Genomic DNA, 16,711 nt, shown 5'->3' with positions numbered 1-16,711 from the left:
AGTCTGAATCCTAGAATCCAGATTCTGCCAAACTTTACATGCCTAAGAAAATATGAAGTTTTTTTTTTTTTGTCTTTGGGGACACGTGGGTCTAATATAGCTTGGTGTCTATCTGGAAATAACTGTCTGCTTCCAGGATTTATAGTATTAGGTTGGCGCAGACATAATTATGGTTTCGGACTGTGAATTTTAAATTATAACTTGGCTCAGACACATCTTTATAAATCAAAGTAGGAACCATTAGAATCAACACATTTTTGTCAATGAGAAATAGGTTGCTTATTCCTGAAGCATAAAAATAGGTGTTTCACAATTCCACAAGCTCTAGAAATGTATTATCTGCATCCTGCTGGTTGTGAAAGCATTTTCCCCACAAAAAGCTGTTGAGATGCATGAAGAAGTGGTAATCAGTTGGCGAGAGGTCAGGTGAATATGGTGGATAAGGCAAAACATTGTAGCCCAGTTTGTTCAGCTGTTTTTAAAAATATAATATTGACTGATTTATTTGGATGCCATGGGTCTTAGTTGGCGGCATACGAGATCTTTAGTAGTGGCATGTGGGGTCTAATCCCCTGACCAGAGGTGGAACCCAGGCCGCCTGCATTGGAAGCTCGGAATCTTAACCTCTGGACTACCAGGGAAGCCCTCTTCAGCTTTTGAATCATTGATTGTGTGACCTGTGGTCTGGCATTGTCATGGAGAATTGGACCCTTTCTGTTGACCAAAGCTGGCTGCATGCATGGCAGGTTTTGGTGTATCCCGTCAATTTGTTGAGCACACTTCTCAGATGTAATGATTTCTCTGGAATTCTGAAAGCTATAGTGGATTAGACCAGCAGCAGACAGCAAAGACGGAGAAGGCAATGGCACCTCACTTCCGTACTCTTTGCCTGGAAAATCCCATGGACAGAGGACCCTGGAAGGCTGCAGGCCATGGGGTTGCTGAGGGTCTGACACGACTGAGTGACTTCCCTTGCACTTTTCACTTCCATGCATTGGAGAAGGAAATGGCAACCCACTCCAGTGTTCTTGCCTGGAGAATCCCAGGGACGGGGGAGCCTGGTGGGCTGCCGTCTATGGGGTCGCACAGAGTCGGACACGACTGAAGCGCCTTAGCAGCAGTAGCAGCAGACAGCAAAGAGTGACCCTGACCTTTTTTGGGTGCCAATTTTGATTTGGGAAGTGCTCTGTAGCTACTTCTCGGTCCAACCACTGAGCTGGTTGTCTTTGGTTGTCTTATACAGTTCACTTATCATTGCATGTCACAACCTGGTCCAGAGAGGGTTCATTGTTGTTGCGTAGGATAAGAGAAGACGACACCTCAAAACGACAGTTTGTTGTTTTTTTTTTTTTGTGAGCTCATGAGGCGCCCACTTACTGATCTTTTTCACTGTCACGATTTGCTTCAAACGCTGAACGACCGTAGAGTGGTTGCTGTTGAGTTCTTTGGCAACTTCTCGTGTAGTTGTAAGAGGATCAGCTTTGGTGATGCTTCTCCACTGTTGTTGTGGATTTCCAATGGCCAGCCACTATGCTTCTCATCTTCACGCTGTCTTCTCCCTTGCAAGACTTTTTGAACCACAACTGCACTGTATGTTCGTTAGCAGTTCTGGGTCAAATGCATTGTTGATGCTGCGAGTTGTCTCTGCTGTTTTATGACCCATCGTGAGCTCAAATAAGAAAATCGCTTGAAATTGCCTTCTGTCTAGTATCATTTCCATAGTCTAAAATAAATATAAAATAAACAGCAAGTAATAAGTCATTAGCAAAAAAACATAAAGTAAGAATTGTGCATTAAAATGATGTATAACATAACCACATTTATTTAGAATGTATTCCAGTATCAAATGGCAAATTTCAATAATGCAAAAACCGCAATTACTTTTGAACCAGCCTCATATATTCCAAATATTTAACTTGTTGCTTTGAGATTTGTTTTTTTCTCGAAGATACTTTAGTTTGGGGCCAGAAGGAATTAAGGACTTCGGTCGTATTCTGATCTCAGGACTCCATAGCGGGACCACATATTACTTTGTCGTCTACGTGCTGTAGAGCGGCCCCTTGTTTTAGATGTAGCTCCCTTAGTTCCCTTCCTAGGCCAAGCTGAACAAGTATGGCCTCTCCCAAAACCCCTGACAATCTTGTCCACATATATGGTTGTTTTTGGCAAGTCCAAGGTTAGTCAACGTGAAGGCAAAGAGATACTGAGATGGGAGGTGAACTGGGCTGCAAAAGAAGCCGTCCTTGAAACCAAGCACTGTATACCTTTGGCATCCTGTTATAAGGATCGGTCACAAGGAGATGTATACAGACGCTGTATCAACTACTGCTCTAAGGTCTTGTCCCATTCAACATTCCCCATTTGGCTTAACAACTGACAGAACAGGGGTATTGCATGGTAATTGACACACTTCCCAAGGAACTCACTGAGAAAGAATTCACCTAACAGTGCAGGAGACATGGGTTCAATCTGTGAGTCAGGAAGATCCCCAGAGAACGAAATGGCAACCCACTCCAATATTTTTGCCTGCAAAATCCCAGAGACGGAGGAACCTGGTGGGCTACAGTCCGTAGCATTGCAAAGCAGTCAAATATGACTTAGGAACTAAACAACAATGATGGAAGCAGCAAGAGGCCATGTTTTAAGAATTTATCTATAAGACGTTGCAAACCTTTTTTTTTTTTTTTTGCTTCCAGCTTTGTGGGGTACCATCTCTTGTTATGATAAGCAACTTCTGGCTTAAGGCTAAATTTTACGGGTTGGGCATTTTTTTTTTAATTTTTATTTTTACTTTATTTTACTTTACAATACTGTATTGGTTTTGCCATACATTGACATGAATCTGCCACGGGTGTATATGAGTTCCCAAACATGAACCCCCCTCCCACCTCCCATCTCATATCATCTCTCTGGATCATCCCCGTGCACCAGCCCCCAGCATCCTGTATCCTGCATCGAATATAGACTGGTGATTCGTTTCTTACATGATAGTATACATGTTTCAATGCCATTCTCCCAAATCATCCCACCCTCTCCCTCTCCCACAGAGTCCAAAAGTCCACTCTACACATCTGTGTCTCTTTTGCTGTCTCACATACAGGGTCATCATTACCATCTTTCTAAATTCCATATATATGTGTTAGTATACTGTATTGGTGTTTTTCTTTCTGGCTTACTTCACTGTGTATAATCGGCTCCAGTTTCATCCATCTCATTAGAACTGATTCAAGTGTATTCTTTTTAATGGCTGAGTAATACTCCATTGTGTATATGTACCACAGCTTTCTTATCCAGGGTTGGGCATTTCTAATAGCATTCCTGGGATTTCCTGTGTCCCCACCTGCAGGGTTTACTGCATGCAGATTATGGCTGGGAATCAGCACTTGTTCTGCCAGCTGATTGTCTTAGAGTCAAGAAAAGGGGCTGCTTGGGGCCTCCAAACTGTAATATTGCTCCAAGGAATCCCATAAGACCTCTCCCTGGAAGTGAGGTAGGGACACACAGGCACAACTGAAAAATATGTGAGACCAAACACTGCCCCAGTTGACAAGTGAGAAGCCCAGTGAAGAAATGAGTGTGAGGCTTTCTGTCAACACCAGTCACAGCACAGCTTGGTGGAGGAAAGAAGCCTAGCCTGAGAAATCAGAACACAGTAAGTGGCTCCCTTATCAGTTAAAAACTTGATTTTCTTACCTGCCATGTCAAGGGCCACCCACAGCTCCTCAACAGAGATAAACATCTTGTTGTAGGGAGCCCCCTGAATCCCCGAGCTGCCTCAGGTATCAGCGTGGCCATCTCAGGAACGGGAGCCCCCACTCGTGCTTCAGGGCTGGGAAGAGTCCCGCTTCCAGTGACCTGTTCGTTTGCAGACTCTGCATGGACAAGGTTGTTCCTTTGGCATTTTCGGCCTCAGGGGCCAGTTGGCTTATGTTTGAAGCATCCCCCTTGCTGGTTTTATGTCCAGGTGAATGCTGAAACTTCTTGGGCCCCCTTCGGTGATCTTGTGGTTGCAAGGCATGGCTGACAGCTGTGACCATCGGTTTAGCTTGCGTCTCGGCTGACTGTTTTCATGTCAGGTCCTCTGGTCCTCAGCTTGATCTCAATTCTAAAGTGCCCAAAGACCACCTCTCAGAGCTGGGGCATCGGGGTTTGTGGGCCGAGTTGTAACTTTTTTTGAGTTTCCACCTAATATCGGGGTGGCCTGGCTGATAAAATGTTCTCCCAGCAGGGTTTGACCCTTGGGAGTGGATGGATCAATGTTAGCAAATTTTCTGGAAACCTCCACAAGCTATACCTGGGGCTTCCTAGTGATAAAGAATCCATCTGCCAATGCAGGAGCCATAAGAGACACAGGTTCGATCTCTGGGTCAGGAAGATCCCCTGGAGGAGGGCACGGCAACCCACTCCAGTATTCTTGCCTGGGGGATCTCATGGACAGAGCCTGGCGGGCTCTGGTCCACTGGGTTGCAAAGAGTTGGTCACGACTGAAGCAACTTAGCTATTCATGAGAGCACTAGGTTTTCTTTTGTCTTAAGTCACTCCTTAAACCTTTTCATAGTTAACTGGCTTTTTCATACACTTTCTCATCCCTTCTAATACTCATTGGATCAGATGCTTCCTGGCTTCTGTTTCCTCCAGAAATTGGAAAGAAAACTTCAGCAGGGCTTCTGATTTGGAATTGCATCTCCACCCATAGCAAAATGTTCAGGTTGGACCCTGGCAAGCTGGTCACCACGTCCCTGGGCTGTTGCTCGGATTCTGTTTTTCCTCAGGGTTCCAGCAAGTAGGACTATTTGGGCGCTCTGTATGAAGTCTGATTTATTGATTGATTTTTGGCGGTGCTGAGTCCCCGTTGCTGGGCTGGCATTTCTCTAGCTGTCATGAGAGGGGTGTCTTTCTGGCTGTGCAGGGGCTCGCACTGCATGGCTTTTGTTGCAGAGCATGGGCGCTAAGATGCACTGGCTTCACTAGCTGCAGCCCATGGGCTCAGTAGTTATGGCTCCCCGGTGCTGCAGCAAGATATTTGGACATCTTTCCAAGGTAAACCCAAGGCCAGGGTTAGGGCTTAAAACCCTTCAACAAACTCACTAGGATCTTCAGCAACCTGACCTACTGTCTGTTGGCACCAAGTCCCATAAAGAGAAGAACACGCACTCTGATCGTCTCTTCACTGTTTGCCACTGAGTCCCAACTTCCTATCACCCAGATCCAGAAAAGTGTGTCGTCTGGACCCACTTTTCTGGATCTTGGGTGATAGGAAGTTCCACTGCAAGTTATCCCTCCCTCCTGAGGTAGTGAAGTAGATATAAAGGAACATTGGGAGGCAGAGTGTGGTATTGGTCAGAGAAAGAAGTAGGTGTCTATGGAGAGATATGTGGCTGTTGAGAAGCCGGGGAAAATTGGTTTCCCCCCTGAGAATTGGGGAATATTAAAAAGGGATCATCTAATTAAAAAATAAATAAAGTGGCCAAAAAAGCGGGGTATCATGTAAATGTCAGGAGTGTTTCTTATTTCCCTGGCTTTTGATGAAGGGAGCCGTTGAAAGCAGGGTTTTGGTAAAGGACCATGACGACCTGGACATACGGAATCTCAGTGCATTTTCCAGTATCGTAACAGTGAAGACCCAGTTGCAAGACAGTATAGTAATATATTCATTTATTTATTTTTAACTGGGTGATAATTGCTTTACAATGTTATGTTGGTTTCTGCCATACAACAGTGTGAATCAGCCATAAATATACATATATCTGCTCCATCTTGAGCCTCTCCCTTACTCCAGCCATCCCACACCCTCATCCTTCTGGGTCTTCATAGACAACCAGGCTGAGCTCCGTGTGTTATACAGCAACTTTCCATGAGCTAGCTCTTTTGCACGTGGTAGTGTACATGTTAATGCTACTCTCTCAACTCTCAATTCCTCCCACCCTCCCCTTTACCCACTGTGTCCACAAGTCCGTTGTGTATGTCTGTCTCTATTCCTGCTCTGCAAATAGGTGCTTTAGTACTATTTTCCTAGATTCTGTATACATGTGTTAACATACAGTATTCCTTTCTCTCTGACTTACTTTACCCAGTGTAACAGGCTGTAGGTTCATCCACCTCAGTTCAACTGCTTCAAAAATCGTTCTTTTTTATGGCTGAGTAATATTCCATTGTATATATGCACCACAGCTTCTTTGCACATTCATCTGTCAGTGGACATCTAGGTTGCTTCCCTGTCATGACTGTTGTACATAGTCCTGCAGTGAACACTGGGGTATAGGTGTCTTTTTGGATTATGGTTTTCTTGGAGTGTATGCCAAGTAGTGGGATTGCTGGGTCATAGGGTAGTTTTACTCCTGGCTTTTTAAGGCATCTCCATATGGTTCTCCATAGTGGCTGTATCAATTTACATTGCCACTAGTGGGCTTCCCTGATAGCTCAGTTGGTAAAGAATCTGCCTGCCATGCAGGAGACCCTGGTTCAATTCCTGGGTCAGGAAGATCTCCTGGAGGAGGGATAGGCTACCCACTCCAGTATTCTTGGGCTTCCCTTGTGGCTCAGCTGGTAAAGAATCTGCTTGCAATGCGGAAGACCTGGGTTCAATCCCTGGGTTGGGAAGATCCCCTGGAGAAGGGAAAGGCTACCCACTCGAGTATTCTGGCCGAGAGCATTGCTTGGGCTGTATAGTCCATGGGGTCGCAAAGAGTCAGACATAACTGAGCAACTTTAACTTTCACAACAGTGCAAGAGGTTCCCGTTTATCCACATCCTGTCCAGCATTTATTGTTTGTAGATTTTATTGATGATGGCCATTCTCACCAGTATGAAGGGATACCTCATTGTAGTTCTGATTTGCATTTCTCTAATAATGAGTGATATTGAGCATTTTTTCATGTGTGTTAGCCATCTCTATGTCTTCTTTGGAGAAATGTCTGTTTAAATCTTCTGCCCATTTTCTGATTGGATTGTATTTCTGATGTTGAAATGCATGAGCTGTTTAGTATATTTTGATTAAGCCTTTGCCAGTTACTATTGGAGAAGACCATGGCACTCCACTCCAGCACTCTTGCCTGGAAAATCCCATGGACAGAGGAGCCTGGTGGGCTGCAGTCCATGGGGTCGCTAAGAGTCGGACACGACTGAGTGACTTCACTTTCACTTTTCACTTTCATGCACTGGAGAAGGAAATGGCAACCCACTCCAGTGTTCTTGCCTGGAGAATCCCAGGGACGGGGGAACCTGGTGGGCTGCTGTCTATGGGGTCACACAGAGTCGGACACGACTGAAGCGCCTTAGCAGCAGCAGCAGTTACTATTGTTTCAATTATTTTCTCCCATTCTGAGCGTTGTTTTTTTCATCTTTATATTTTCCTTTACGGTGCAAAAGCTTTTAAGTTTAATTAAGTCCCATTCATTTATTTTTGTTTTTATATCCATTATGCTAGAAGGTGGGTCATAGAGGATCTTGCTGCAGTGTCTGTCGATGGATGTTCTGGCAGTGTTTTCTTCTAAGAAAAAAATTATTCCTTGAGCTAAGGTGAAAAAAAAGTTTTCAAAAGTAAATATAGCTCACTTAAAGGCACAGAAACTCACACAATCTGTTATCAAAAGCAGCATTCCAGCAAAAGTTTCTTCTCTTAACAAGAGTGAGACCAAATCCTGTCCCAAATCAGCCTATCTTAATAAAAGCCATTTGCCTAATTAAGTGTAATCCCACCTTAGAAAATCCTGCCCACATACAAAATTCTTTACTCGGTGTTCCACTTCTGCCACTTTTTGTAGCCATTCTTTGTCCCTTACTCTTTCCATTTAGAAATAATCAGCTTTAGGACAAAATCACTCTTCTTCTGTTAAAAAATATATTTCCATTCCTTGTACCTTCTTTCCTAAAATACACATCCTACTTTCCTTAAACAGCCATGAACTCTTTTGTATTAGCATTCTACAGATTGGTAGAGAACATCTCATTGAGGCACCAAACAACTTTTGTTTCTCTCTCACAAAAGACAAATTAGGTAAATTTGACTTGTTCAGCAATTAATGTTGCCAATATTTTATCTTATTTGAAATCGACTTGATAGTCAATGAGCTCCTATCATTTAACTTAGTTTATTTTTTAAATTCTTATCCCAGTTACATAAAAATATAACCATATCAGATGACTTGCCCTGTTGACAAATTTCATAATAAAAATAATCTGCGCTTCCGCCTTTCAGTAACCCTAGGTACAGTGAAAACATTATATTTAATGTTGAACCTAAAGATGCTCATGCTCGGTCACTGCGTTGCGTCTGACTCTTTGTGACCCCGTGGACTGTACCCACCAGGCTCCTCTGTCCATTGAATTTCCCTGGCAAGAATACTGGAGTGGGTTGCCATTTCCTTCGCCGGGGGATCTTCCTGACCCGGGGATCGAACCCACATCTCCTGCACTGGTAGGCAGATTCTTTATCACTGAGCCACCTGGGAAGCCCCCGAATCTAAATATAGATCTCTGTTCATTAAATCTGTAAGCTTTAGCCAGACAAGCCAATTTTTACAGAACAAGAGATCTCATAATTTTCCTCCTTATAATAAAATGACCCTTTTCTCTTAGTCTAAGGAACTCAGATGATTCAGGCAGTTCCTAAGAACACAGGCAGAATAGTTACATATTAAAGGCAGAGGAGGGAAAAATGCAAGCTCCTTTCTAAAGTCCCACCAAGTACCCCATGGCTGGAGCAGGCAATATGGGCTGTGTTTGTATTTCAAGATTTAAATGCTTCACCATGCCCACAATTTTGGCAGACTTGCAAGAGCAATTGGACAGATAAAAGTACATAAAACAAAGACACCAATGACAAAAACTTAAATGTACAAAGAAGTTTTCAGGGGATGGGAGTGCAGCTACATGTATCAAGGGAGGAAGAGCAGGAAAGACTGAAAAAGAGAAAGACATAGCAGTAAAGTAAAGCTGAGAGTGCTGAGACAAGAGGGCTTCCAGCCACTGGACTCCGTTCAGTTCAGTTCAGTCGCTCAGTCGTGTCCGACTCTTTGTGACCCCATGAACCGCAGCACGCCAGGCCTCCCTGTCCATCACCAACTCCCGGAGTTCACTCAGATTCACCTCCATCGAGTCGGTGATGCCATCCAGCCATCTCATCCTCTGTCGTCCCCTTCTCCTCCTGCCCTCAATCCCTCCCAGCATCAGAGTCTTTTCCAATGAGTCAACTCTTCACATGAGGTGGCCAAAGTACTGGAGTTTCAGCTTTAGCATCATTCCTTCCAAAGAAATCCCAGGGCTGATCTCCTTCAGAATGGACTGGTTGGATCTCCTTGCAGTCCAAGGGACTCTCAAGAGTCTTCTCCAACACCACAGTTCAAAAGCATCAATGCTTTGGCCCTCAGCTTTCTTTATAGTCCAACTCTCACATCCATACATGACTACTGGAAAAACCATAGCCTTGACTAGACGGATCTTTGTTGGCAACGTAATGTGCACTATACGAGGTTTAAACCTGTGTCAGTCTCATAAATCTCCCTTCAGGGGAGCCTGGTGCACCAGCGTCTGCAGGGCGTGAGGCGAGCCTCTCCCACCCCTGCTTGTCTGGTGTCGAGGTGAGCCGTTGGCGGCCAGAGGGAGCAGGTTGCAGAAGCTGAGCGCAGGGAGGCTGTAGCTGCCCAACATTCACTGTCTGGGAAGGAGAGAGGAGAGGACAGAGGAGCGGCAAAGAGATTCAGGAGAGGGAGAAGGACAAGGAGGAGGGGAAAGCATTCCTTGAATGAGGTCCTGAGACCCCCAGGGGCCAGGAAGGCTGCTTTCTTGACGCTGAAACAAGAGGCTCATATGTCCACTTGTCACCCACAAGAAAGCTGCATTCAGTGTTCCTGGAGGTGCCCCAATCCTCTCCCCAGAAGGAAACTGCCCATGTTGGGCAGTCAGGGTTCTTGGCCTTCCCCAATAGAAATTGACTAGAGGCCAGACTGTAAACTCCCACACGGCTTTATTGGGGCTCCCGTGCAGGCTGCAGGAGTGAGTAGGGGCAAGCTTGTTTCTTATACAGGGTGAGAGTAGGGATGTGTCCAGAGGTTCGAGCTGGAGGGATGGCTTAGGTGGTTTTCCCCGCCTGTGATGCAGGAGACCTGGGTTTGATCCATGGGTTGCGAAGATCCTCTGGAGAAGGGAATGGCTACCTACTCCAGTATTCTTGCCTGGAGAATCCCATGGACTGAGGAGCCTGGCGGGCTACATGCAGTCCAGAGGGTCGCACAGAGTTGGACAGGACTGAAGCAACTTAGCGCTGGTGGTGGTGAGCGCAGGTGGCATGCTCTGGACCCTGCTTTTGCTCCCGATACCCTTTCATGCTTTGGCTCCTGGCTCTTCAGGAACAGCAGGTGGATGTGGGTGTGGTTGGGTGTGTATCTTTTCGTCCAGAATTGTACCCAGCTGTGCATGCATGCCATTATTTTTAGTCCCACGTAGTGTCTTTGTGTTCTGTAGCTTGAGGAGAGGTGTGTCCAGGTACACGCTTTGCAGCATTGCAGCAAAGGGTCCCAGGTCCCATGCCTGTCTCATAGTGTCCTGAAAGCATCAGTTGAGTCTAACTGTTCTATCATTTAGAATCTGTTGCCTAATTGATTTTTGTGTTTAAAAGATCTGTCCGTTGATAACAGTGGGGTTTTAAAGTCTCCTACTATTATTCTATTCCATCAATTTCTCCCTTTATATCTGCTGGTATTTGTTTTATGTATTTGGTGCTTCTGTATTAGGTGCATATATGTTGAGGAGTGTGAAATCCTCTTTTTTTAAAAAAATTTTATTTATTTTAAATTGAAGGATAATTGCTTTACAATATTCTGTTGGTTTCTGCCACACATCAGCATGAACCAGCCATAAGTATATATATGTCCCCTCCGTCTTGAACCTCCCACCCTATCCAACCCCTCTAGGTTGTCACAGAGGCCCTGTTTGAGCTCTCTGAGTCATACAGCAAGTTCCCACCGCTATCTGCTTCACATGCAGTAACATATATGTTTCCATGCTAGTATTTCCATCCGTCCTACTCTCTCCCTCCCACCCGCCCCGTCTCCCTGTCCACAAGCCTGTTCTCTGTGTCTACGTCTCCATTTGTTGGTGGTGTCCGACTCTTTGCGACCCCATGGACTGCAGCACACCAGGCTTCCCTGTCCTTCACCATCTCCTGGAGCTTGCTCAAACTCCTGTCCATTGAGTCAGTGAGGCCATCCAACCATCTCATCCTCTGTCGTCCCCTTCTCCTCCTGCCCTCAGTCTTTCCCGGCATCAGGGTCTTTTCCAGTGAGTCAGCTCTTCAAATCAGGTGGCCAAGTTATTGGAGCTTCATATCAGTCCTTCCAATGAATATACAGGGTTGATTTCTTTTAGGATCCTTGCTACTCAAGGGACTCTCAGGAGTCTTCTAGCACCATAATCCAAAAGCATCAGTTCTTCTTTATGGCCCAACTCTCATATCCATACATGACTACTGGAAAAACCATAGCTTTGGCTATAGAGAACTTCGTTGGCAAAGTGATGTCTCTGCTTTTTAACACACGGTCTAGGTCTGTCATAGCTTTGCTTCCAAGGAGCAAGACTTTTATTTTGTGACTCCAGTCACCATGTGCAGTGACTTGGAGCCCAAGAAAATAAAATCTGTCACTCTTTCTACTTTTTCCCCATCTATTTGCCATGAAGTGATAGGACCAGATGCCACGATCTCTGTATTTTGAATGTTGAGTTTTAAGCCAGTTTTTTCCTTCTCCTCTTTCCCCTTCATCAAGAGGCTCTTTAGTTTCTTTTTCCTTTCTGCCTTTAGGGTGGCATGTCTGAGGTTATTGATATTTCTCCTGGCAATCTTGATTCCAGCTTGATCCATCTAGCCCTGCATTTTGCATGATGTACTCTGCACCACCACTTTAATCCAGGCTGCCATTCTGTCTTTTTGAATGGAGCATTCAGTCTGTTGACAGTTAAGGTAATTATTGATATATATGCATGTATTGCTATTTTAAGCTTTGTTTTCCAGTTGATTGTATGTTTCCTTTTTGTTCATTTTTCTTTTTGTGGTTTGATGATTTCCTTTTATTTTATGCTTATGTTCTCTTCTTTTTGGTTTTTGTGACTCTATTGTATGTTTTGATTTGTGATTACCGTTTTACAAGTATATTAGTCTTTTCCTATATCTGCTTACTGTAGACTGATAGTCATGTAAGTTGAGACACATTCTTTAAAAAAGAAATAGCCTGCATTTCCTTACTCTCCTTCTCCACATTTTACGCTTTCAATGTCTGTTTTTACATCCTCATGTTTATCCTTTCGCTGTTCTTTTATCATCACTTTCACAGTTTTCTTTTTTTTTTAAATCTATATACTGACTGATTTAAGTGATTTACTTTCCAATTGTGATTTCCAGTTTCTTCCTGCTTTTTTTTCTATTCAGAGACCTTTCAGTATTTCTTTTCAGATAGGTTTAGGATTACTGTATTCTTTTATTTTTTGCTTGTCTGAGAAATTGTTTATTTCTCTTCCTATTCTAAATGATAATCTTTCTTGGTGGAGTATTCTAGGCTGCAGATGTTTTCCTTTCAAGACTTTGAGTATATTATGCCCCTCCCTTCTGGCCTGCAATTTTTCTGTGGGACTTCTTGTAATTAACTCTCTCTGTTGCTGCCCTAATAGAATCCTCTCTTTATCTTTGTGTATGCACTCAGTCGCTCCATTGTGTGCAGCTCTCTGGATCCCATGGACTGTTTAGCCCACCAGGCTCCTCTGTCCGTGGAATTTTCCAGGCAGGAATACTGGAGTGGGTTGCCATTTCCTGCTCCAGGGTTATCTTCCCCACCCATGGATTGAGTCCGCACCTCTTGCGTCTTCTGCTTTGCTTGTGGGTTCTTTGCCCTTTTTATTACCATATGTCTTGGTGTAGGTCTGTTTGGGCTCATCTTGTTTAAGACACTTTGTGCTTCCTGTGTCTGAATATCTGTGTCCTTCTTTAGGTTTGGGAAATTTTCAGCCATAATTTGTTCACATACATTTTCAATCCCCCTTTCTTTTCCTTCTGGAATCCCTGTTATGTGTAGATTGGTACACTTTATGTTATCATACATTGCTTTCTTTCTTTTTTCACTTGACTTTCAATCTGTTTTTTTTTTTTTCTGATTGGATAACTTCCATTATTCTGTCTAACAGGTCACTATTCTTTCTTCTGCATTATTCATTCTGCTGTTCACTGCCTTTAGCTCAGCTTTCCTCTCAGCGAATGAATTTTCTCATTTTTTTGGCTCCTCCTTGTAGTTTCTAGTTCTTTTTGTGCAGTCTTCTGCATTCCTTTCAATAGCTTTCCTTAATTCCTCCTGCATTTTCATTACCTCCTTTTGGAACTCAGTGTTTGTCAGTGAAGAGGTCTGTTTCCTTGTTTATTCCTTCAGGGGAATTCTCTCGGTCCTTTAATGGGAGTGGTTCCTCTGTTTCTTCCTTTTGCTTGTATTTCTCTTACTCACTAAGTTTGGGAGAAACAATCATCTGCTGTAGTCTTGGACGGCCTTTTATATGCAGGAGCGCCCTTGGGTAGCTTGTGTGGGTTTATATTTTTTTGTCACGAGGATTGTCTTTGGTTTGGATGCTTGCTGTCTCTTTCCTCAGTATGTGCTGACCATTAGCCCCGACAAGGGATGTGCAGCTGTGTGACCCGCACGCACTCCCAGGAAGGCAGGCAGGGGCATCCGGTTGTGTGACCCTCGGTGGTGGCAGCAGTTCATGCCCGCCTCTGGAATCCAAGATGGCAGCGGTGGCCTATCCCCACGCCTGGAGCTTCGGAAAGGGGTGCCCTGCTCCCTGAGAGTGGGAACCTGGAGGAAGAAACCCTTTGGCAGTCCCAGCCCTCTCCTCGTGGTGGTGTTGCTATTCACTCGCTCGTTGTGTCCAGCTCTCTGTGACCCCATGGACTGTAGCACCCCAGGTCTCCCTGTCCTTCACCATCTCCCGGAGCTTGTTGGAACTCTTGCCCATCGCGTCTATGATGCCGTCCGATCACCTTATCCTCTGTCTCCGCCTTTTCCTCATGCCTTCAATCTTTCCCAGCATCAGGGTCTTTTCTAATGAAAAGACCACCTTTGCATCAGGTGGCCAGAGTATTGGAGCTTCAGCTTCAGCATCAGTCCTTCCAATGAATGTTCAGGATTGATTTCCTTTAGGATTGATTGGTTTAATCTCCTTGCAGTCCAAGGGACTCTCAAAAGTCTTCTCCAACACCACAGTTCAAAAGCATCAGTTCTTTGGTGTTCAGCCTTCTTTATGGTTCAACTCTCACATCCACCTGTAACTACTGGAAAAACCATAGCTTTGACTAGATGGACCTGTGTCAGTAAAGTAATGCCTCTGCTTTTTAGTATGCTGTCTAGATTTGTCTTTGCTTTTCTTCCAAGGGGCAAGCGTCTTTTAATTTCATGCCTGCAGTCACAATACGCAGTGATTTTGGAGCCCAAGAATATAAAGTCTGTCACTGTTTCCATTGATTCCCTATCAGTGCCATGAAGTGATGGGACCAGATGCGATGACCTTTGTATTTTGAATGTTGAATTTCAAGCCAGCTTTTTCACTCTCCTCTTTCACCTTCATTAAGAGGCTCTTTAGTTCTTTGCTTTCTGACATAAGGGTGGTGTCATCTGCAAATCTGAGGATATTTATATTCCTCCTGGCAATCTTGATTCCAGCTTGAGCTTTATCCAGGTCAGCATTTCTCATGATGTACTCCGCATATAAGGTTAAATAAGCAGGGTGACAATGTACAGCCTCAGTGCACTCCTTCCCCAATTTTGAACCAGTCCCACTGTTCCAAGCCCAGTTCTTTTGCTTCTTGACCTGCATACAGGTTTCTCAGGAGGCAGGTCAGGTGGTCTGATATTCCATCTCTTTAAGAATTTTCCACAGTTTGTTGTGATCCACACAGTATAAGCCTTTGGCATAGTCAGTGAAGCAGAGTAGATGTTTTTCTGAAATTCTCTTGCTTTATCTATGATCAAATGGCTGTTGGCAATTTGATATCTAGTTCCTCTGCCTTTTCTAAATCCAGCCTGTACATCTGGAAGGTCTCGGTTCACGTAGCTTGAAGGATTTTGAGCATTACCTTGCTGGCATGTGAAATGAGTGCAGTTGTGCGGTACCTTGTATGCCCCCCAGCAATGGTCCCTTGACTCTAGCATGTCAGGCTTCTTCCCTACCCCCTCAGGCTGTCGCCACACAGCCAACCCCAGTCCTTGCTCCAGGTCTGGACTCTGAAGCCGGAGCCGAAGCACCCAGCCCCCACCCACGTCAGAGGACGAATGTCTCAGGCTGGGGCGTGCTGGGTGGTGGCACCCAGGGTGTCTGCAGGTCTTTCTCTGCTCTGTCCTGCGCAAGCTGGTTACCGCACTCTCCTCTGAGGCCCCGAGGCTCCCGTCTTGTCTAGGAAGATCACTCCACCGGTGAGGCAGAAACGTCCTGTTTCACAGCTCCCTACTGGGGGCCCAGGTTTTGTCCCGATTCCTTTCTTTTCCTGTTTTTCTCCTTTGATCCTACTCAGTTACATGATTTTCTTGCTTTCCCGTCTCCATCTTGATCTGATCCTGAATTGTATGTTTCTTTTTTTTTTTAAATGCTATGACACTAGTGTATTTAATTGAGTGATTTTCAACAGGGTGGTATAAAACATCCAAAAGATCATATCTGAGTTTCGTTCTTTTTTTTAACTTTTTATTTGGTATTGGGATATAGCTGATTAATGATGTTGTGGTAGTTTCAGGTGAACAGTGAAGGGACTCAGCCATCCATATACATGTATCCATTCTACCACCCCGACTCCCCTCCCACTGGGTTGTATGTGTTCTGATAAGAAGTTGTAGGCACTCTTAAATTTATTCCTCTGTATATATCTTTTTGGAGGGGGCTGGCTCCTTTGATGCTGGGATTTCAGCAGTTTGACTACATCTCAGGTGTGTTTCTCGTTATATTAATCTTGCTTGGGATGGTCTAAGCTTCTTGAATCTGTGATATTTTTGTAGTATTAATTTGGGGGCAGTCTGAGCAGTTACCTCTTCAGATATCTTTTCTCCGCTACGCGCGCTCTGTCCTTCTCCCTCCCGTCTCTCCCCTTCTCCCTCTGCTGCTCTGCCTCCCCCCGCCCCTTCTTCTTTTTCCCTTTATCCCTCTCCTCCTCCTTGGACTCCAGTTGTGTTTACTTTAGCTAGTTTGGTCTCATCCCATAGCAGCTCTCAGCTGTTCCGTTCTGTCTCTCTTTCACTCTTTCTTCTGTTTGTATTTCCATTGGATGATTTTTACTAACCTGATGTTCAGTTTCACTTATTTGTTTCTCTGCCATTTCCAGTCAAATTATTTATCTCTGGTAATTTTTTTATTATTATTTGTAGCAGTTGTGCCTTTTTTTTATTGTCAACTTTTTGCTGAAACTGCCCATCTGTTCAACATGTCCACATTTTCAAGGAAATCTTTCAAAACTTTAAACTTTGTTACTTTGAAGTCTTTGATAGTTCTAACATCTGGATGGGTCACCTCCTGGATCTGGTTCTGTTCACTACTTTTCTCTTTATAATGAGTATGCATGACCTTTCTTATGCATGCATGACCTGTGTGTAACAGGATAATAGGGACTGGAGGGTGAACAGTGTCTATACCTAGGAAAGGGCATGCCTTTTATTCTGTCACATCATTAGTGTGGAGTGTTGAAGTCAGTCCAGTT

General features: G+C 44.4%; 1 long non-coding RNA gene across 1 annotated transcript in view; it reads right to left on the bottom strand.

The window, feature by feature from the left end:
* Positions 1–4,469: 4,469 nt before the first annotated feature.
* Positions 4,470–16,711, bottom strand: part of LOC120868400 — an 18,746-nt gene continuing 6,504 nt past the window's right edge. The window contains exon 3 of the long non-coding RNA XR_005722214.1: positions 4,470–4,484. This is a non-coding gene — a long non-coding RNA (uncharacterized LOC120868400). The remainder of the gene's footprint in view (positions 4,485–16,711) is intronic.

This window comes from Oryx dammah, unplaced genomic scaffold (assembly GCF_014754425.2).
Source record: "Oryx dammah isolate SB20612 unplaced genomic scaffold, SCBI_Odam_1.1 HiC_scaffold_9, whole genome shotgun sequence".
NCBI classification, from domain to species: domain Eukaryota; kingdom Metazoa; phylum Chordata; class Mammalia; order Artiodactyla; family Bovidae; genus Oryx; species Oryx dammah.
The sequence above is the reverse complement of the archived record's forward strand: the minus strand, read 5'-3'. Positions and strand labels throughout refer to the sequence as shown.